This window comes from Ranitomeya variabilis, chromosome 1 (assembly GCF_051348905.1).
Source record: "Ranitomeya variabilis isolate aRanVar5 chromosome 1, aRanVar5.hap1, whole genome shotgun sequence".
Taxonomy (NCBI): Eukaryota; Metazoa; Chordata; class Amphibia; order Anura; family Dendrobatidae; genus Ranitomeya; species Ranitomeya variabilis.
In genome coordinates, this window is record NC_135232.1 from 684405023 (window position 1) to 684427442 (window position 22420).

Genomic DNA, 22420 nt, shown 5'->3' on the forward strand with positions numbered 1-22420 from the left:
ATCCGCATGAATGATCAAACATTAAAAAAAAAAAAAAATAGAAAACAAACCTAAAAAAGTGAAAAAAAACCCAACATTTTATTTATAAATTAAATTCTTTTTGGTCTATGTCACTATTATCCATGTAATAACATGATCAAGCTACACATTTCATAAACTTGCCTATGTAAAAAAAATAATGCACATGATATAGCTGCATAGATAGACAAAAAAAGAGATATAGACACTTGTATAAAGAAGTGTGTGCATAAACCACAGAGCATGCCCACAACATTCTCCAATAGAAATAAATGAACCAAAAAAGAACAAAAAATATATAATCCGTAAATAAAACAGATTAGAGAAAAAAATATTTTGAAACATTCCCTAAATCCAGCAATGATCAATAGTGCACATAAAAATGCATGAAACAAAAATAGTTACAACTAAATCAACGTGGTAAAGAATATGAATAACCGCTTGTATTATTGGATGTTCTTGTAACACGGTGTCGGTGCGCTCTTTAATCACAAAGAAACAGTCATCAGGCTGTTAATAACTGTCATCAGAACTGAAACCCCTCCTTTTGATTTTTGCCATTTTTGGCAAATCCTGAATACCAGGACTCCAGCTTAGCAATTAATCATCTTTGTCAGGCTTTCTACATATTATACTCTAAAGACAGTGTTCTGTTCATAGGGTTGTGTACAGAACGTTGGCTCCTATTGGAATCGCTCTATGCAATGCCATACAGTAACAGCGATCATTGCGCCGCCGACGGTGGCAGCAAACAATCATTTATTTACCGTCATACAAGTGCGGCACTTGTGTATTTTTTTATTTATACATCTTACAACAGAACACAGCCTTTATGGTATAAATAATAATGGTGTTAAGATTCTGTATAATAAATATCAAATGCAACCAGTAGTATTGTCAGTGTGAGTGGAAAGCCTATTGTACGAGCCTAGTTCTCGCAGGGCATAATTGCTCCCTGCTATTCAGTTAGCTAGTACGACTGCTTAGTAAAGAGCCCTTATTGTCTCATAGTGCTTATGTTAGAAGCCAAGATTCTGTATGTGAACATAGTACAAAATTGTTTTTTTTTTTTAAATTGCTGATGAAAATGGAAAAGCATCTTGAGTTCTGTGAATTTATTCTCTAAACAGGAGGAAAAAAATGGTATTCATAAGAAAAGTTGCAGAATACTAGGTTTTAGTGTTCAGGCGTCAGGTGGAAGAGTTAGATTAGTGAAGTGAGGTGATAAGCCTGTCTTAAGAGAGATGTTTTCAAAGCACACTTAATAATGTGGGGTTAGATATTAGTTGGATCATCTGGGGTAGTGCATTGCAGAAAACTGCCACAGCATGAGAGTAGTCTTGGAGACGGAGATGCGAGGTTGGGATTATGGAGGATGCTAGTCTTAGATCAGTTACGGAATGGAGAGCAGTGTTAGGGTGATAGACACAGATGAGGGAGGAGATATAGGGGGTTCAGAACTGTGGTGTCACAAAGTGACTGCATGTAAATATGGAAAGGGGCCCTGCACTGTCCCTAGGGTTGAGACCCTAGCTATCCCTGCTTCCAAAGGTACCTTTAAAGGTGAGGAGGTATTGGCCACCGGCCTTATTGTTCTCCTGTAATACCTGAAGTTGTCCCCTCCCACTCCCCAGGAGGCCAGGGACAGAAATGCTAGAGTATAAACACTTAAGACAAACAGGGATAAGAAAAAGAAACTAACATACAAAACACTCTCACCAAAGGTAGAGAGATGTATGAGGAAAGCATAGACCCAAAATAAGCACACAACAATCTCCAACTGAGCACAGCAACTCCAAGGAGCTAGGAAGTAAAACTTTCACTGGCAAGGAAGAGCAGGTCTGGTCAGATTTTATAGTGAGAGAAAATGACAAGGTCTGGAACAGCTTTGAGATGGGGTTGCAAGTTTCTATCCAGCATAGAATGGGTCGTTAACCTCCTCAGCACCAAAGGAAACCAAATCCATTTAATATGAAACACAGGCTAAATGGAAGTGATCTTCTAATCTCAGGTCTCCAAGGAGAACGTGACTTGCTCATGACATGTGCAGCGCTTTTTGTGTGAGACATAGGTTTGTATCGTATTCTGCAGCGATTGGGTAACCAGTGCAATGACTGGAACAAGGTGGCTGCATCGGTGATGTGGTTGTGCAGAAATACTACCGTAGCTGCACTCAGGACGGATTGGAGAGTAGAAAGTTAGGTTAGAGGGAGACCGATCAGTAGAGAGTTGCAGTAGTCCAAACGAGAATGAAAAAGAGTGACAGTAAGAGTTTTTGCAGAAAAGGTCGAATTCTGGGGATGGTTTTTAAGTAGCAAGTAACATGAGTGAATGAGTAATTTGATATAGGAAGAAAAAAAAGAAATTGTGTGTCAAATATGGCCCAAAAACAATCCCTATAGCAGAGGTGGTACTGTAGCCTTTTAGAACTGCAATGGGTTTGTTCAGACACTTATTTGGTAATAACATGACAACAAGTGACTCATCAATTCCACAGAGCCCAATTTATTATTTTGTTTTGGAGTATACAACAGCTGTCAACACTGTGGGAACAGAGCCATGGGAGTATAGGCTTTATTATTTTATCGGGGCCGAACATTTAGTATAGGAAGGGTTGTCCTAGTAGTGGACAACCCATTTAAGTTATGTCTAATAATAAGAAATGATACAGGGAAAATGTGTTGAAAACACGAAGAAATAGAGGAGCAAAAAGCTATGGAAAGTCCTGACACCAGCTGAATATCTATCAGTAATTAGGAAGCAATCCTACCACTTGGTGAAAAATAAGGACACCAATAAAATTGCAGGTGCCATTTAATGATCTTAAGGTTCTTGCATCACATTGCAGAGAATTTTTTTCCTCTTTAAAGTAAAAAACTGTGAATCTATTCGGGATGTTACATAATAAACTACACAAGTCTAATCTCTAAACCTCACTGTAAGTGTGTGCCCATTTGGGGGCTCTGCTCTTGTATTTATCTGATGCCTGTGTGCACAGTGGGGTAAACAAAATATATCATCATTCTAATCTTTTGCTATTTAAAACCTGTGTTTTTTCCAACTTAATGGATCAGTGTATGCAATACACAAGGTACATCTGTATGGGGAACAAAAAATCCAGATGGCAGCATTTAAGAGTAAATTACGGCAGTAGGAGGATTCTGTTCACAGTACGAGGTGAAATTTGGCTTGATCTCTAGGGATAAAAAATCTCTGGAAAGAACTTTCTTCTTACAAATTAAAAAAAAAACTTTAAGCATTCTTCTTTCTTCTGACATTTCATAATAAATGATCAGTATACCTAATATTACACTATTTGGCTATTTAGGTAAGCCACTTTTATTTTCCAGCCATTTTGGAAGTGTTTTCTATGACTGCTTTTAAAAAAGATCTCCTTAAAATTAGTAAGGGATTGAGAGCATTTGGGCTACCACATTTTTTTAACCTTGAAGACCATGTTGCAATTAGAAAATGCCAATTTACTTACCATATTTTTCAGACTATAAGACGCTCCGGACCATAAGACGCACCCCAAATTTTCAGAAGAAAAATAGGGAAAGATATTAATGCATCAAACGAGGGTCCTTCTTACAGTCCAAATTATTCAGCTTACCTGGGGGGTAGGGTGTGATAGGGAAAGCTGGTGGAGCGGGGTCTTTGGAGGTGTTCGGTGGTCTGGCTCATCCCAGGCTGGTGCAGCAGGCAGTTTGGCAGATGATCGGTGGTGCGGGGGCTCCGCCAGCATTTGTGGAAATCCCGGAGCCCCACATATCCATCCCGGGCTGGTGCGCGGCATTTTTGCAGATGATTGATCTTCATGAAAATGGCCACCGGAGGCGGTGCATGCGCAGAATGAGATCTCTGGAGACGAGATCTCGGCACCGAGCTCTCATTCTGTGCATGCGCCACTTTGGCAGCCATTTTCGTGAAGATCAACTCATCATTACAGCAATGGAAGTGCAGGGGCTCCGGCCTTTCACAAAATGCCGGCAGAGCACCCGCACTACCGATCATCTGCAAAAGTGACGCGCACCAGCCCGGGATTGATGGGCGGGGCTTCGGGATTTCCTCAAATGCTGGCGGAGCCCCTGCACCACCGATCATCTGCCAAACTGCCGTGCATCAGCCTGGGATGTGTCTCCTGGTAAGTGCATCCTGACCATAAGAGGCACCTCCATTTTCCCACAAAAATTTTTGGGAAAAAAGTGCACCTTATGGTCCGAAAAATTATTATTATTATTATACATTTTTATGGCGCCATTTATTCCATGGCGCTTTACATGTGAAAAGGGGGCAAATATAGACAAATACAATAAACATGAGTAAAAAAACAAGGTACTAACAGGTACAGAAGGATGGAGGACCCTGCTCGCGAGGGCTCACAGTCTGCAGGGGATGGGTGTGGATACACTAGGAGAGGGTAGAGCTGGTTGTGCGACGGTTCAGTAGGCTGAGGATCACTGCAGGCTGTAGGCTTATCAGAAGAGGTGAGTCTTCAGGTTCTTTTTGAAGGTTTCTATAGTAGGGATTTTTTTTGCTTTTTTACCTTTTAAATTGTTTTTTAATCAAATATTAATAAAATATGGTTTTATGATTGCTATATATGGGATCTATGGTAGGCGAGAGTCTGATGTGTTGGGGTAGAGAGTTCCAGAGTATGGGGGAAGTACGGGAGAAGTCTTGGATGTGGTTGTGGGAAGAAGAGATAAAAGGGGAGTAGAGAAGGAGATCTTGTGAGAATCGAAGGTTGCTTGTAGGTAAGTACTGGGAGAACATGTCGCAGATGTATGGAGGAGACTGGTTGTGGATGGCTTTGTATGTCATGGTAAGGGTTTTGAACTGTAGCCTCTGGACAATAGGAAGCCAGTGAAGGGCTTGGCATAGGGGAGAGGCTAGGGAATAGCGAGGAGACAGGTAGATTAGTCGGGCATCAGAGTGTAGGATGGATTGGAGTGGTGCCAGAGTGCTAGAGGGGAGGCCAGAGAGTAGGAGGCTGCAGTAGTCAAGGTGGGAGATAATAAGGCTGTGCACTAGTGTTTTTTTGGTTTCTTTGTTGAGGAATACGCAGATTCGGGAAATATTTTTGAGTTTAAGGCGGCAGGAGGAGGTAAGGGCTTTGATATGTGGCTTGAAAGAGAGGGCAGAGTCGAGGATCACCCCGAGGCACCGAGCATGCGGGACTGGGGAAAGTGAGCAACCATTGACATTGATGGATAGGTCTGGTGGAGGGGTAGAGTGAGATGGGGGAAAGATGATAAATTCTGTTTTGTCCATGTTCAGTTTTAGAAAGTGAGCAGAAAAGAAGGCAGAGATAGCAGACAGACAGTGTGGGATTTTGGTGAGTAAGGAGGTGAGGTCAGGTCTGGATAGGTAGATCTGCGTGTCATCGGCGTAGAGATGACACTGCAAACCATGGGATTCTATGAGCTGTCCCAGGCCGAAGGTATAGCTGGAGAAGAGTAGGGGTCCCAGAACTGAGCCTTGAGGGTCACCGACAGACAAGGGGCGAAGTGAGGAGGTGGTGTGGGGGAGGGAGACACTGAAAGTTTGGTCTGTTAGATATGACGAGATCCAGGATAGGGTGAAGTCTGTGATGCCAAGAGCTGATAGAATCTATAGCAGGAGGGAATGGTCCACAGTGTCAAAGGCAGAAGACAGGTTCAGGAGAAGGAGGACAGAGTAGTGTCGCTTGCTCTTGGCTGTTGGTAGGTAATTGGTGACTTTAGTTAGGGCAGTTTCAGTTGAGTGATGGGGTCGGAAGCCAGATTGTAATCAGTCAAATAGGGAGCAGGAGGAGAGGTGGGAGGACAGTTCAAGATGGACCTGCTGTTCCAGTAGATTTGAGGCATAAAGGAGAAGAGATATTGGGCGATAGCTAGACAAAGAGGATGGGTCGAGGGAGGGCTTTTTGAGGATGGGTGTGATCTTGGCATGTGTGAAGGATGAGGGGAAGACACCAGTTGTGAGTGAGAGGTTGAAGAGGTGTGTTAGGGTTGGGATGAAGACTGTGGTGAGGTTAGGGACGAGGTGGGACGGGAGTGGATCAAACGTGCAAGTGGTGAGATACGATCTAGACAGGAGAGTGGAGAGCTGATCTTCTGTCATGATGGAGAAGCTGGTTTTGGAGGAACAGGGCTGAGCATCTAAGAGGGGCATTGGGCACTGCAGGCCAAAGCTTTCTCTGATGGTATCGATCTTCTGTTTAAAGAAAGAGGCAAAGTCTTCAGCAGAAATGAGGGGGCAGGAGGTAAAAATACCGTAACAAAAATACGGTAACTTAAGCGAGGAAGTTGCTAAAAAAGACTAGGTCCCATTCTTGCAGGCTCGGCTCACCATGTATGATGTCTTTGATAGGAGAAATGTTGTGTTATTCAACCTCCTAAATGATCGTAGTAAGGAAATGTATTAAGAAATGGTGGTTGTTTAGATGAGATCCATTTTAAGACTCAAGAATTTATTCAAGATGAGAAAAACATGGCTACTTAACTTCACAAACAGCACCATCATTGACCACAGGTTATATATAGTATTGCAGCCCAGATATACTTATTTCAATACAGTCCCAGTTTAGACACAAGCTATGGTCAAGGGTAGCACTCTTTCTGAAGTGTAAAGCACCATTGAGTCTGGGACAACAGTCACATAAGGTTTGCTTGGGGAACAAGTTAAGTGGTTAAACCTCGGAAATGAAGCTTCAACCATAGCACCCTAATCCAGTGACACCTCTGTGTATTTGGGCAGCACTGCACTTCCTGCCCAGCGTCCTTAAAGTTCCCTTTGCAGGGATGAGCTAACTCAGCCATTCATCACTGTTGAAGGGGGTTATATAACTTGGTTCCATTCAATTATGCAAAAATGGGAAGCATCTTATAAGGTAGACTTCTAGCCCCCATCTGGGTTCATTGGTGACTTTTGGGGAGTACAATTGTAGTAGGTAAAGCAGATCTTGTCACCAAATATCTAAATTCAAGCTGCATACATTAGTAAATAGATCCTAGACCTGATGAGGCTGCCTAGTGCACACACGCTCCCCTGTTCTTAAAGGGCAACGCACACACTGTGTTCATGCCCCCAGTCAATGAGTGGTCGGCGTTTAGTGAAAAAGGCACCCTACCCAAAGGGAGGTGCCAAAGCAACATTAATTCATCAGTGTGTTGGTGTCCTACTAGTGAGTTGTTATATCCCTTGGTCCGTGTGTAACCAGTGCCTGTACCTGAACCTCTGGTCCATCTGTGGCCAGCGCCTGAACTTGCCTTTTCTGGTCTGTGTGTGATTAGGGTCTAAATCCTGAAACCGTGTCTGGTGGTAGGTGAATTCGAAACCGCATCAGTGGTACCTGAACCAGTTCCTGAGACCCGTTGGTCTGGATGTGTACCTATGCCAACATCCTTCAATGTCCGGACTGTTATACCAGTCTCTGATTCCAGTCCTGTCTGTGACTCAGTGTCAGTATCCGTCTTGCTTGAGGAGTAGTCTGAACTGAGCCTGTTTTGATGTCTGCGAACCTCAGCAGCTGCATTAGCGGGGACTACCTAGGAGTCATACCTGGCGGCTACCTGCAGCTCAAGCCTGACTCCACCATCAGGAACTCCAGGGAACACCAGGTAGCCGCTTAGCTACGCCTCTATGCAAGCCCTGTCCTGTGGCACTGTGGGTCCACAAACCACGTGCACCTCCAAGTTCGTCTACTTATTCTGATTGAGGAGTTGTCAGTGTCCCTTCTTTCTGTTATCAGAATAACCATTTTATGTATGTGGCATGTTCAGGCATAGACAGGTGAAGATGCATGCCTGTAGGCTCCACTGTATCTGCACATATCCAATAGGCCAAATAGGCACAAAAAGTGATGAAATGAATCAAAAAGAATAAACAATGAACCCCAACTGCCTCCTTTACTTCCACACAATCCAGCAGGACCGGACTGGCATAGGGCAAATTTGGCAAATAGCAGACGGGCTGTTCTGCATCAATTGCAGTTCTATTAACAATATTGGCATCATCAGGATGCCGATGCTGTTAACAGGAGTGGTGGTGCACAAAGTCATCACTCCGTATTCCATCTCTTACTCCAGCAGGCTGCAGGATACTTACGACTAGAGTTGAGCGACTTTTACTTTTTTCGGATCGAGTCGGTTTTCGTGAAACCTGACTTTGTCAAAAGTCGGGTCGGGTGAAATAGGCCGATTATTGCGAAAAGTTGGGGGCCTACTGAAACACGAAACCCAATGCAAGTCAATGGGGAATCAAAGTCGGCAGTGAGTGGAGGACAGGAAAACACCTACAGTGCCCATTTTAATGCCAAAAACATAAATTCTTATTACTTAAGCTTGTCAATCTTAATTTACTTTATAATAATTTTCGTGGGCCCAGGAAACGCGGAATACGTCACGACGGTGGAGCAGGGAGAGCTAAGTATTTCAACTTTGCAAGTGCTGCGATCCTGAGCAAGCAGGGGGGCCCACTCGTTGGCACTAGCACAGGGCCCCTCATAGTACGGCGGTGTGTTTGACGGCGGGTGGCGCCTCCCACTGGCAGAGACACTTTTGCGTACTATGAAGGGCCCTGTGCCAGTGACGTTTCCAGCGAGTATGCTCCCCCCCACCTGATGAAGGAACCTGCACTTTCATCTGCACCTTCCTCTTTGTCCCCGTGTAAGGTGGTATAGTATGCGGGAAGGGGAACCTGACTTTCAGCAGGGTCAGATTCTGGCTGTGTAGAGTGCAAGGGGAATGTAGTGGTCTGGGCCAATGTACCAGCAGACTCATCTAGCAGTGGCTGGGCAATGGGCAGGATGAGGAGGAAACACAGATATAGGCCCAAATAATAAAGAGGGCTAAATGCAGTTCAAAATTGGTAACAGGACTAAACAGGCGGCATTGCTTTTTTCAGTGGAGGAAAACTGTAATGAGTGGCAGACACAGTTAGTAGGCCCAAATAATAAAGTGGGCTAAATGTCTAGCAAAAAATTGCTCATAAATAAACAGGCGACATTGCTTTGCTCAGTGTTGGAAAACTGTAATGAGTGGCAGACACAGTTAGTAGGCACAAATAATAAAGTGGGCTAAATGTCTGCCAAAAAATTGTTCATAAATAAACAGATGGCATAGCTAGGTACAGGGGTGGGCTCCTCTGCTGAGTAGCAGACAGTGGTAGTAGGTTCAAAGTATTAACTGGTCTAAATGGAGGCCAGGGCCCCTGTATATTTTTACTATCATCCATCATTTCAACAAATTTGTATTGGCAGTGCCATTGAAGGATTTAACAGCACAGACTACACAGTGGTGGAGCAGGGAGAGGTAAGTATTGCAAGTGGTACAGCACTGTTCGAGCTGGGGGGCAACACTCTCTCGTGGGTGGCGGTACTGGCACAGGGCCCCTCATATTACGACGGTGTGTCTGACGTTGGTTGTGCACCACCACCGTCAGAGACACTTCATTGTACTATGAGGGACCCTGTGCCAGTGCCGTCGCCCAAGATTGGGCCCACCCACCTGTCCAGGCAAACGGCACTCGCACGGGTGCTTGCGCCAGGTGGTAACCACGGCCCTGTGGGGGGAGTCAGCCCATTTAGGGAGGTATAAAAATGGCCTATGGTGGACATTCAGCAGCAGCAAATGGAGGAATTGGAGAAGTCAGTAAGAGGAGGCCAAAAGCAAGACATTTTCCAGGCAAGCTATGTGTCAGCAGGGGAAGGTGGGGCAAAATAATTTGAAATCCCTGATTGGTTCATTTTAATGAAGGTTAGATCATCAACATTTTGGGTAGCCAGACGTGTCCTTTTTTCGGTCAGTATTGAACCAGCAGCACTGAAGACTCTTTCAGATAGCACACTAGCAGCAGGACAAGCGAGCTCCTGTAATGCATATTCTGCCAATTCAGGCCAGGTGTCTATTTTAGATGCCCAGTAATCAAAGGGGAATGACCTGTGAGGGAGAACATCGATAAGGGAGGAAAAGTAGTTCGGAACCATACTGGACAAATGCTGTCTCCTGTCACTTTGAATCGATGCAGCAGTACCTGTCGTGTCAGCGGTCATTGCGAAATCACTCCACAACCTGGTCATAAAACCACTCTGTCCAACGCCACTTTGGATTTGTGCACCTCTAACACCTCTGCCATGTTGCCCCCTATGGCTCGTGTGAGAACCATGACCGTCGCTGTGTGCTGGGAATGCCTGAACCAAACGGTCTAGAGTTGCTTGTTTGGTAGCCAATATTTGCTCAAGGTTCTCATGTGGCATGATATTTTGTAATTTTCCTTTATATCGTGGATCCAGGAGGCAGGCCAACCAGTAATCGTCATCGGTCATCATTTTGATAATGCGGGGGTCCCTTTTTAGGATACGCAAGGCATAGTGCAGCGCCCCAGAGTCCTGGTCGTTGCAGTGATGTCGCTCTGCCACTAAGGGGAGTGATGTTACGTCTGATTGCACCAAAGGAGTTCACCTGACCAGGTAACACACACACACTGCACCTCACACTCCGGCCACCAGGGGGAGTGGTTCTATCTAGTAGGCCACTCCTCACGCTCTGGTAAAACTGTGGGTCGGACAGGAAGTCAGGGAGAACGTAGCTGGGAAGAGCTAGAGAGAGGACCTGTCAGAGGTGGGATCCTGGCAGAGTCCTAGAAAGAGCCAAGAACGTTACGGAGTTGTGCCTGTGCCTTACAGCGGCAGACTCCTAAGAAAGGACACGAAGCGAGGTTTATTGTGGAGAAGTGGAGAAGTGAGGAACGGAAATACAGCAAAAAGGGGATAACACCAGAAGGAGTAGTGCCTCAAGATCAGCAACATCCTTCTGAGGTGCGTAGCCGGTGGCCGGAACGCCGAGAAAGTAAGAGACTCCACGCATTACTTTAGACTACGGCCGGGCAGTTAACCATAGGTTGGCTGTCTCATCATAACACCTAACGAAGACAACGGAGGCAAACTGTGGGAGAGGGGCGTCTCCAGGCCTACCCCGTCATACGGGTGCGTCCTATCCATATCATCTGGGGGACGGAGAGAGAGAGAGGAAGAACAGGAATATACACGACAGTTGTGAGGACTATCCCGTGGTGCTCAGCAGGGAAGTACTACAACACACAGGCGCTAGAAGGTAGACACTGATTTCCACCTGCAAAGGGAACTCTGGATGTGCCTTCGGACCGGCCGGTCTCAGCCAGCCCTGTTAACAGTACTTTGGATTGCGGACCCTGAAGCCTTCAGTAAAGAGGTAAAGAGACTGCAACCCTGTGTCCTCGTTATTCCTTACGACCTGCACCACCACCTACACCTTTCATTGGACGCCCCTTAGCAGGGTCACAGACCGAGTCTAGCCACCGTGACGACCCCAGAACTGAGACCGAGAGGCCCATGGCCCTGTGTCTGGGGGCGCTCCAACTTTGGCGTCACGAACAGGATCTACTTAAGCCTGACGAGTCGGGTCATGTGTGCCTTGGAACTGTGATTGAATAGTGATTTATTGCAAAGACTGTGTGTTGCTATTTGCCGCCAAAATCCGCCATCGCCGCGCTCGAAGGGAGGAGGCATAGCTTCATGGGCGGAGCCGGTCAAAAAGAGCGCAGAACCAGAAGACGTGGTAAAGCGGCGATCCCGGAATAGGAACACCAACTTCCATCAGGTCAGCAGGGGGAAGGAGCGACCATGTCTGAGTCGGGGGGAGCAGAGGCGGCGGTCGCAGCCGTAGACCCAGAGGCACCTCCAGCCCCCGCAGTAGATGCCGCCGCGGGCCTTGTACCACAGCCGGTTGCCGCAGAGCTCGCCGCCCCTATCCGCCAGCCGGAGGCTGCTGCGGCTACAACAGCCATAATGCCCTTCTCCATGCCGTACCTACCTGGAGCAGCCTGGCTCCCGCGATACTCTGGAGAGTCCCATACATTAACTGACTTTAAAGAGGGGATCTGCAGCCTGCTCGAGTTTTATCCCCTGACAGCGCCTCAGAAAGTTCATATGATAACAGGCCAACTCTTTGGAGCGGCTCTGAGAGAAGTGAAGTCCTGGCCCGCCGCGGATAAGGGAACTGCACAGCAGGTCTTTACAAAGCTTAAAGCCACCTTTGACACCCGCACCGCTACAGAAATTAAGTTGACTTTCTTTGGGTGCAAACAGAGGCCGCAGGATAGCCTACGGGACTATGCCCTTAACCTCCAGGAGGTGCTGCGGGCCATCAAGCAGAGTGACCCCAGCAGCATGCAAGATGAAGATAAACTCCTGAAGGAGCGGTTCAGTGAGGGGCTCCTGTGCAGCCACCAAAGGGGTCAACTGCACTTCCTGGCCATGCAGAACCCAGACCTGACTTTTCCGCAATTCAAGGATAAAGCCATCCAGGCGCTACAAGAGCGACAGTCCAGCCGTGCAGCGCCTCCCAGGCGTCCAGCTCTCACGTACCACCAGGAGGTGACGTTGGATGCCCCAGTTGCCGCCGAGGCTGATGCCCAGAGCTTGGAGGACGACTCCCCCGCAGGACTCCGCCTCCAGATGCAGGAGCTGACCAAGAGCGTTGCTGCCCTAGCCCGGACTGTGCAGTCCCTACAGGAGGCCCCCAAGGAGAAGATCCAGCTGGCCTCCAGACCAGAGGATGTCCCCTGGATGCGACAGAGGAGGACTCCGCCGACCAGAGGCAGGGACGACGATCGCTTTCATCGGGACGGACGACCTATCTGCCGCCGCTGTCACCAGGTGGGCCACCTTGCAAGGTACTGTCCTTTAAACGAGCAACCCCTGGGGCAAAATGCCAACCCCCAGGAGTAGGACGATCGGGCCCGCAGCATTGGAGAGCCAAATACGTTGGAGGGCGACCAGTCCTTCCTGTTGTGATCGACGGTATCCCCATGAACGCTTTACTGGACACCGGTTCTCAGGTGACGACTATGCCCATACCTCCCAACTGTCCCGGATCCCGCGGGACTGTCCTGGGATCCCGGGAGGGACATTAGTTGTCCCGCACTACGTGCCTAGGGCGAGGACAATGCAGGGGGCAACACCTGAGTAACTTAGGTTTGTGGCTGTTTTTTTTTTTTAATATAAGCTGGGTCTCCTCCTGACCGACCCCGCCCCCCCCCGCCCCCTGTGCGGTGCTGCCACTCTGAGGGAGAGAGCCAGCAGCAATCAAGATGAAAGGTCAGCGACTCAGCATACCTCCTTGTGCACGGAGCTCTGGCTTCTCCTGCTCTTATCTGCTATCTATGCAGAGAAGGAAAGACGGTGGAGGTGCCGGGATAGTGCAGAGCTGTGAGCAGGAGAAACTGAAGAGCTGCACTTGGACATCAGCCGCCCCTGCACCACAGAGGAGATTGTGTGTGTGATGTGTGTTATGCTGCGTGTGTGTGAGATGCTGCATGTGTGTTTGTGTGTGTATGTGTGATGCTGCATGTGTGTGTGTGTGATGCTGCATGTGTGTGTGTGTGATGCTGCATGTGTGTGTGTGTGATGCTGCATGTGTGTGTGTGATGCTGCATGTGTGTGTGTGATGCTGCATGTGTGTGTGTGTGTGATGCTGCATGTGTGTGTGTGTGTGTGAGATGCTGCATGTGTGTGTGTGATGCTGCTGCATGTGTGTGTGTGATGCTGCATGTGTGTGTGAGATGCTGCATGTGTGTGTGTGATGCTACATGTGTGTGTGATGCTGCATGTGTGTGATGCTGCATGTGTGTGTGATGATGCATGTGTGTGAGATGCTGCGTGTGTGTGTGTGATGCTGCATGTGTGTGTGTGTGAGATGCATGTGTGTGTGTGTGATGCTGCATGTGTGTGTGTGTGATGCTGCATGTGTGTGTGTGAGATGCTGCATGTGTGTGTGTGTGTGTGTGAGATGCTGCATGTGTGTGTGTGTGATGCTGCATGTGTGTGTGTGTGTGATGCTGCATGTGTGTGTGTGTGAGATGCTGCATGTGTGTGTGAGATGCTGCATGTGTGTCATGTGTGTATGAGGTATCTGGTGTGTATGTGATGGCTGCGTGTGTGTGTGATGGCTGCGTGTGTGTGTGTAATGGCTGTGTGTGTGTGTGTGATGGCTGGGTGTGTGATGGCTGGGTGGGTGTGTGTGTGTGATGGCTGTGTGTGTGATGGCTGCGTGTATGTGTGATGGCTGCGTGTGTGTGATGGCTACGTGTGTGTGATGGCTGCGTGTGTGATGCATTTGTGTCAAACCTGCATGTGTTTGTGAGCTGCGTTTGTGATGCTGCGTGTGTGTGTGATACTGCGTGTGTGTGTGATGCTGCGTGTGTGTGAGCTGCATGTGTGTGAGCTGTGTGCATGTGTGAGCTGTGTGTGTGCTGCGTGTGTGTGAGCCGTGTGCGTGTGTGTGAGCTGCGTGCCTGTATGTCATTATACAGTATGGAGAACTGTGGCCATTATACAGTATGGAGCATCATGTGCAGCCAGTATACAGAATGGAGCATCATGTGCAGCCAGTATACAGTATGGAGCATCATGTGCAGCCAGTATACAGTATGGAGCATCATGTGCAGCCATTATACAGTATGGAGCATCATGTGCAGTCATTATACAGTATGCAGCATCATGTGTGCGGTCATTATACAGTATGGAGCATCATGTGCGGTCATTATACAGTATGGAGCATCATGTGCAGCCAGTATACAGTATGGAGCATCATGTGCAGTCATTATACAGTATGGAGCATCATGTGCAGCCATTATACAGTATGGAGCATCATTTGCGGCCATTATACAGTATGGAGCATCATGTACAGCCATTATACAGTATGGAGCATCATGTGCAGCCATTATACAGTATGGAGCATCATGTGCAGTCATTATACAGTATGGAGCATCATGTGCAGCCATTATACAGTATGCAGCATCATGTGCGGTCATTATACAGTATGCAGCATCATGTGCGGTCATTATACAGTATGCAGCATCATGTGTGGCCATTATACAGTATGCAGCATCATGTGCAGTCATTATACAGTATGCAGCATCATGTGTGGCCATTATACAGTATGGAGCACTGTGTGGCCATTATACAGTATGGAGCATCATGTGCGGTCATTATACAGTATGGAGCATCATGTGGGGTCATTATACAGTATGGAGCATCATGTGCGGTCATTATACAGTATGGAGCATCGTGTGTGTTCATTATACAGTATGGAGCATCATGTGTGTTCATTATACAGTATGGAGCATCATGTGCAGCCAATATACAGTATGGAGCGTCATGTGTGATCATCATACAGTATGGAGCATCATGTGTGGCCATTATACAGTATGGGGCACTGTGTGGCCATATTTTTTGTTTATAATTATTGTATATGAAACAGTGTGATCGGCAGTGCTAAATGGGTGTGGTTGGGACGTGGATATGGGTGTGACTAATTATGAATGGGTGTGATCAGAGGCGTGGCCTAAAATTTGCCGCAGCGCGCTTTGCGCGCTGCAAACTTTGTCCCTCTTTCCCGTCTTCAAAAGTTGGGAGGTATGTATGCCTTACGTGCTTTATAAACGGTATTGGGAGGACACCGATATTACCCGTGGCCCCGATGACGATTTCACCATAATAGCCAGTAATGGTCAGCCATTGCCACAAGTGGGGTATAAAGAGGTCACCATCAAAGTGGGGCGGGTGGAATTGAAGGCCCAAGGGATTGTAATTGTTGATATTGACCGCCGTGAGTGTAATCCCATGATGACCATTGGTACTAATGTTATAGAAAATTGTCTTGGCTGTATCTGGATGATGTCATTGTCTTCTCCAAGACCTACAAAGACCATCTGAAGCACCTGGCCGAGGTGTTTGAAGCCCTATCCAACTTTGGCTTAAAGGTGAAGCCATCCAAATGCCATCTACTGAAACCCAAAGTGCAGTATCTCGGCCATGTGGTGAGTGCTGAAGGAGTGGCCCCAGACCCTGACAAGGTTACGGTGATTAAAGACTGGCCGAAGCCCAGCAACCTCCATGAAGTCCGGCAGTTCCTCGGGTTGGTAGGCTATTACCAGAGGTTCATTAAGGACTTCACCAAGAAGGCCGCGCCATTGCAAGATCTGTTGGTGGGCCAATCCAAGAAGACCAAGGGGAAGAGTATCCCATTTGATTGGAAGGAAGGACTGGAAGGATCGTTCACTTGCTTGAAGATGGCGCTGATGGGAGAAGAGGTACTGGCCTACCCTGAGTATGATCAACCGTTTGTACTGTATACGGATGCCAGCAACGTAGGACTGGGAGCTGTGTTGTCCCAGGTCCAGAAAGGCAAGGAGAGGGTAATCGCTTACGCCAGCAGGAAACTTCGTCCCATGGAAAGGAACCCTGACAACTACAGTTCCTTCAAGCTGGAATTCCTCGCCATCCTTTGGGCAGTGACGGAGAGGTTCAAGCACTACCTGGCCTCAGCAAAACTTACCGTCTTTATGGATAACAATCCCCTAACGCACTTGGACACAGCAAAACTCGGGGCCTTGGAACAGCGGTGGATGGCCCGGCAGTCCAATTATGACTTCACCATCAAGTACCGGGCAGGACGCAAGAATGCGAATGCCGATGCCTTGTCCCGGATGCCCAATTTGCCAGAAACGGGGGAGGACCCGGAGGCACTTGAAGAAGTAGAACTGCCCGCTTTCCATCGCCCCAAAGCCACTCAATGCTCCCATCATGTGAAGAACAGGCACAGAAACAACCAGGATGCCACGCTGAATCCCCTGCCTCACCATGGGTGGGCAGAGACCCAGGATGGTGACCCTGCCGTCCGTCGGGTGAAAGAACTCCTGACGCAGGCAGGTTTGCATCCCGGCCCGGATGATCCACAAGAAACCCAACAGCTGTGGAAGGGGAGAAGCAAATTGTTCATTCACGACGGTAAGCTGTGCCGAAGAAGCATCGACCCCCGCACTCACGAATTGGTATGGCAGATAGTGGTTCCGAGGCAAGATGCGCCGATGGTTCTAGGAGCGTACCACGATGGGGCTGGACACTTCGGGTGGAGGATGTTAGAGAGACTACTCCGAGGGAGATTCTATTGGATTGGCATGAAAAGAGCCATCGAGAAGTGGTGTCAGGAGTGTGGAACGTGCAGCCTACGCAGAAAGGACCGTGACAGCCAACGGGCTCCTTTGCAGCCCATCATCACCAAACGGCCGCTAGAACTGGTCGCGCTGGACCACGTGAAGCTGACACCTAGCCGGTCGGGCTATATTTATGCTCTCACCATTGTGGATCACTATTCCAGGTTCCTGGTGGTTGTACCTGTCAAGGATCTAACGGCCAGGACGGCCACCAAAACCTTCCAGCAGTACTTCTGTAGGCCCCATGGGTATCCGGAGAAGGTGCTGACCGATCAGGGACCAGCGTTTGAGGCGGAGGTGTTCCAGGAGTTCTGCAATCTGTACGGGTGTAAGAAGATCAGAACCACACCGTACCATCCCCAAACCAACGGGATGTGCGAGAAGATGAACCAAGTGGTGATCGACTTATTGAAGACCTTGCCTGTAGAAGAACGGAACTTGTGGCCAACAAAATTGCCCGACCTGGTAGACATGTACAACCACATCCCAGTGAATTCTACCAACTGCACTCCGGCGTACCTGATGCGAGGAAGGTCTAGCAAGTTGCCCGTTGACCTGGACATGGGGGTTCTGACCCCCGAAGATACCTCGCCGGATGCTGATTGGGATACGGAGAAGCAGCAAAGGTACCGCAAAGTACAGGAATGCGTGGAAAGAAGTCTCGCTCAGGCCAGGCAAAAACAGGAAAGGGACTACAACCAGCATGCTCCTGCGATTCCCTTGCCACCTGGCGAGCAGGTACTCAAGCGGAAGAGAAGGCTACACAAACTTGACGACCAATGGGAAGCAGAACCGTATACCATCCTGCCGACCGATTTCGACAATACCAAAGTCTGTCTCATCAGCAAAGATGGAGGGGAAACCTCAACGGCAATATCCAGAGACCACCTTAAGGTATGCCCCGATAAGTTGAGGGAGAAGGAAACAGGTCCAAGAGCCTCTCCACCTGCAGAAGAGGAGAAAATGATACACACTGTTCTTGGTGATTTCCCCCAGTCTTGGACCCAAATAAATCAGGCCATCGTGGTACCGGTCTTAACGTTTCGCCAACCAAACACGCCTGAACTAGACGTGGTGCCAGATCCTCCGTTCCCGCAATCACCACAGACCCCGCCGGACAATGCCATGCCCACCGTTGGCCCGGCGGAGCCTCCCTCTGCTATCGGCGAATCTGCCGTACCCACTGAAGGTAGCAGCAGCTCTGAGGGATCCAGCATGCCAGTGCTACCCAGACTCACTAGAAGCATAGCTAGAAGGCAGTGCACTGTTGTGAATTTACCTTTTTGGCTCCCTCTAGTGGTTACTAGTGATTTGACTCTGGGAATGTCTGCCATCCCTTGTATGCTCACCTGGGTCGTTAGGTCAGGGGTGTTGCTATATAAGCTCCCTGGACCTTCAGTTCTATGCCTGGCAACGTTGTAATCAGAGCTAATCTGTTGTGCTCTGGTCTTCTGATCCTGGTTCCTGCTAGATTAAGCTAAGTCTGCTTTCTTGCTTTTTGCTATTTTTTTTTGTTTGCATTTTTGTCCAGCTTGTATATAATCTGCATCCTAACCTTGCTGGAAGCTCTAGGGAGGCTGGAGTTCTCCCCCCGGGCCGTTAGACGGTTCGGGGGTTCTTGAATTTCCAGTGTGGATTTTTGATAGGGTTTTTGTTGACCATATAAGTTATCTTACTACATTCTGCTATTAGTAAGCGGGCCTCTCTTTGCTAAACCTAGTTCATTTCTGTGTTTGTCATTTCCTCTTACCTCACCGTTATTATTTGTGGGGGGCTTGTATCCAACTTTTGGGGTCTATTCTCTGGAGGCAAGAGAGGTCTTTGTTTTCCTCTTCTAGGGGTAGTTAGTCCTCCGGCTGGCGCGAGACATCTAGCGACCAACGTAGGCATGTTCCCCGGCTACTTCTAGTGTTGGCGTTAGGAGTAGATATATGGTCAACCCAGTTACCACTGCCCTATGAGTTGGATTTTTGTACTTCGCAGACTTACTTGTTCCTCTGAGACCCTCGCCATTGGGGTCATAACAGTTTGCCAGGCCAGTATTAAATGTTTAATGCATTGCAGAAGCGGGATTATAAGAAAGAAAATTCTGAGTTTTTTTTTTTTATCTCTCTCTCTCATTTTTTTTTTTCTTTTCCCCTTTACCTCTGAGTGGCTTGTGTTTGCTGCAGACATGAATGTCCAGACCTTGATTACAGATGTGGACCAGCCTGCTGCTCGTGTGCAGGGCATACAAGATTATATTACCAGAAATCCTATGTCAGAACCTAAGATACCGATTCCTGAACTGTTTTCCGGAGACCGATTTAAATTTAGAAATTTCAGGAATAATTGTAAATTGTTTTTGTCCCTGAGACCCTGTTCATCTGGAGACTCCGCTCAGCAAGTGAAAATTGTTATTTCTTTTTTACGGGGCGACCCTCAGGATTGGGCCTTCTCGCTGGCGCCAGGAGATCCGGCATTGGCTGATATTGATGCGTTTTTTCTGGCGCTCGGGTTGCTTTATGAGGAACCCAATCTTGAGATTCAGGCAGAAAAAGCCTTGCTGGCCATGTCTCAGGGCCAGGACGAGGCTGAAGTGTATTGCCAAAAATTTCGGAAATGGTCCGTGCTGACCCAGTGGAACGAGTGTGCATTGGCTGCAAATTTTAGAAATGGCCTTTCTGAAGCCATTAAGAATGTGATGGTGGGTTTTCCCACAGGTCTGAATGATTCCATGGCCCTGGCAATTCAAATTGACCGGCGGTTGCGGGAGCGCAAAACCGCAAATTCCCTCATGGTGTTGTCTGAACAGGCACCTGATTTAATGCAATGTGATAGAATCCTGACTAGAAATGAGCGGAAAATTCATAGACGCCAGAATGGCTTGTGTTACTACTGTGGTGATTCTACACATGTTATCTCAGCATGCTCTAAACGTATTACTAAGGTTGTTAGTCCTGTCGCCATTGGTAATTTGCAACCTAAATTTATTCTGTCTGTAACTTTGATTTGCTCACTGTCATCATATCCTGTCATGGCGTTTGTAGACTCAGGTGCTGCCCTGAGTCTTATGGATCTGTCATTTGCCAAGCGCTGCGGTTTTGTTCTGGAGCCATTGGAAAATCCTATCCCTCTTAGGGGTATTGATGCTACGCCTTTGGCAGAAAATAAACCGCAGTTTTGGACACAGGTTACCATGTGCATGACTCCCGAACATCGGGAGGTGATACGTTTTCTGGTTCTGCATAAAATGCATGATTTGGTTGTTTTGGGTTTGCCATGGTTACAGACCCATAATCCAGTCTTGGACTGGAAGGCAATGTCAGTGTCAAGTTGGGGCTGCCATGGAATTCATGGAGATTCCTTGCCCTTGTCTATTGCTTCTTCTACGCCTTCGGAGGTTCCGGCGTATTTGTCTGATTATCAGGATGTCTTCAGCGAGTCTAAGTCCAGTGCACTGCCTCCTCATAGGGAATGTGACTGTGCAATAGATTTGATTCCTGGCAGTAAGTTTCCTAAGGGGAGATTGTTTAATCTGTCGGTACCTGAACATACCGCGATGCGTTCATATATTAAGGAGTCTCTTGAGAAGGGGCATATCCGTCCTTCTTCTTCCCCTCTTGGTGCGGGATTCTTTTTTGTGGCCAAAAAGGACGGATCTTTGAGGCCTTGTATTGACTATCGGCTTTTAAACAAGATCACTGTCAAATTTCAGTATCCTTTGCCGCTGTTGTCAGACTTGTTTGCCCGGATTAAAGGTGCCAAGTGGTTCACCAAGATAGACCTTCGTGGTGCGTACAACCTTGTGCGCATTAAGCAAGGCGATGAATGGAAAACCGCATTCAATACGCCCGAAGGTCATTTTGAGTACTTGGTGATGCCATTTGGGCTCTCTAACGCACCTTCAGTCTTTCAGTCCTTCATGCATAACATTTTCCGGAAGTATCTGGATAAATTTTTGATTGTTTATCTGGATGATATTCTGGTTTTTTCTGATGATTGGGACTCGCATGTGGAGCAGGTCAGGATGGTTTTTAAGATTCTGCGTGAAAATTCTTTGTTTGTTAAAGGCTCAAAGTGTCTCTTTGGTGTACAGAGGGTTCCCTTTTTGGGGTTCATTTTTTCCCCTTCTGCTGTGGAGATGGACCCAGTCAAGGTCCGAGCTATTCATGATTGGACTCAGCCCTCGTCAGTTAAGAGTCTTCAGAAGTTCTTGGGTTTTGCTAACTTCTACCGTCGTTTTATCGCAAATTTTTCTAGCGTTGTTAAACCATTGACGGATATGACCAAGAAAGGCTCTGATGTAGCTAACTGGGCTCCTGCAGCCGTGGAGGCTTTCCAGGAGTTGAAACGCCGGTTTACTTCGGCGCCTGTTTTGTGCCAGCCTGACATCTCACTTCCCTTTCAGGTGGAGGTGGATGCTTCGGAGATTGGGGCAGGGGCCGTTTTGTCGCAGAGAGGCCCTGGTTGCTCTACTATGAGACCTTGTGCCTTTTTCTCTAGGAAGTTTTCGCCGGAAGAGCGAAATTATGATGTGGGCAATCGGGAGTTGTTGGCCATGAAGTGGGCATTTGAGGAGTGGCGTCATTGGCTCGAGGGTGCTAAGCATCGTGTGGTGGTCTTGACTGATCACAAAAATCTGATGTATCTCGAGTCTGCTAAACGCCTGAATCCTAGACAGGCCCGCTGGTCATTGTTTTTCTCCCGTTTTGACTTTGTGGTCTCGTATTTACCAGGTTCTAAGAATGTGAAGGCCGATGCTCTGTCTAGGAGCTTTGTGCCTGATGCTCCTGGAGTCGCTGAACCTGTGGGTATTCTTAAGGAAGGAGTTATCTTGTCAGCTATTTCTCCTGATCTGCGACGTGTGTTGCAGAGATTTCAGGCTGGTAGGCCTGACTCTTGTCCACCTGACAGATTGTTTGTGCCTGCTAAATGGACCAGCAGAGTCATTTCCGAGGTTCATACCTCAGTGTTGGCAGGGCACCCGGGAATTTTTGGCACCAGAGATCTGGTGGCCAGGTCCTTTTGGTGGCCTTCCTTGTCAAGGGATGTGCGGTCATTTGTGCAGTCCTGTGGAACTTGTGCTCGAGCTAAGCCTTGCTGTTCTCGTGCCAGCGGGTTGCTCTTGCCCTTGCCTGTCCCGAAGAGACCTTGGACACACATCTCTATGGATTTCATTTCTGATCTTCCGGTGTCTCAGGGCATGTCTGTTATCTGGGTGATATGTGATCGTTTCTCCAAGATGGTCCATTTGGTTCCTTTGCCTAAGCTGCCGTCCTCTTCTGATCTGGTTCCTGTGTTCTTCCAGAACGTGGTTCGTTTGCACGGCATTCCTGAGAATATTGTGTCGGACAGAGGATCCCAGTTTGTTTCCAGGTTCTGGCGATCCTTTTGTGGTAGG